This window comes from Frankliniella occidentalis, unplaced genomic scaffold (assembly GCF_000697945.3).
Source record: "Frankliniella occidentalis isolate FOCC.00 unplaced genomic scaffold, Focc_3.1 Scaffold192, whole genome shotgun sequence".
Taxonomy (NCBI): domain Eukaryota; kingdom Metazoa; phylum Arthropoda; class Insecta; order Thysanoptera; family Thripidae; genus Frankliniella; species Frankliniella occidentalis.
Window position 1 is genome coordinate 42,601 of NW_026267318.1, and position 400 is coordinate 43,000.

Sequence of the window (400 nt, forward strand, 5' to 3'; positions counted from 1 at the left end):
GTACCCTCATGATGCTTCCCAGGTCTTTTTCACTTGTATGACTGTTCACTATTAATTCAAAGAAGTGGTCACCATGCCTAAAATGTTAATTGAAAGGTGTAGCCAGAATGTGCGATTCAGACGATTATAATAAATGAGATAACTTAAATTGCAAGTTCCACGGTGCACCTTGGGGTATTTTCTCATGATAAATTTGTAACTAATAGAACTGAATATCAATCTCCACACAGTCAAGCTGCTGTACAGGTAACCACACACCACTGTTGAACAACTTACTGGTGAAACACAACAGGAAACAACAACCAGCAGTGGCCCCTTTCTCTAACCGGTCTAACCTCAGCGGTAAGCATGGCACCAGTATAGTCGTCCAAACCGAGGACGAATACAAAATCACGAGTAT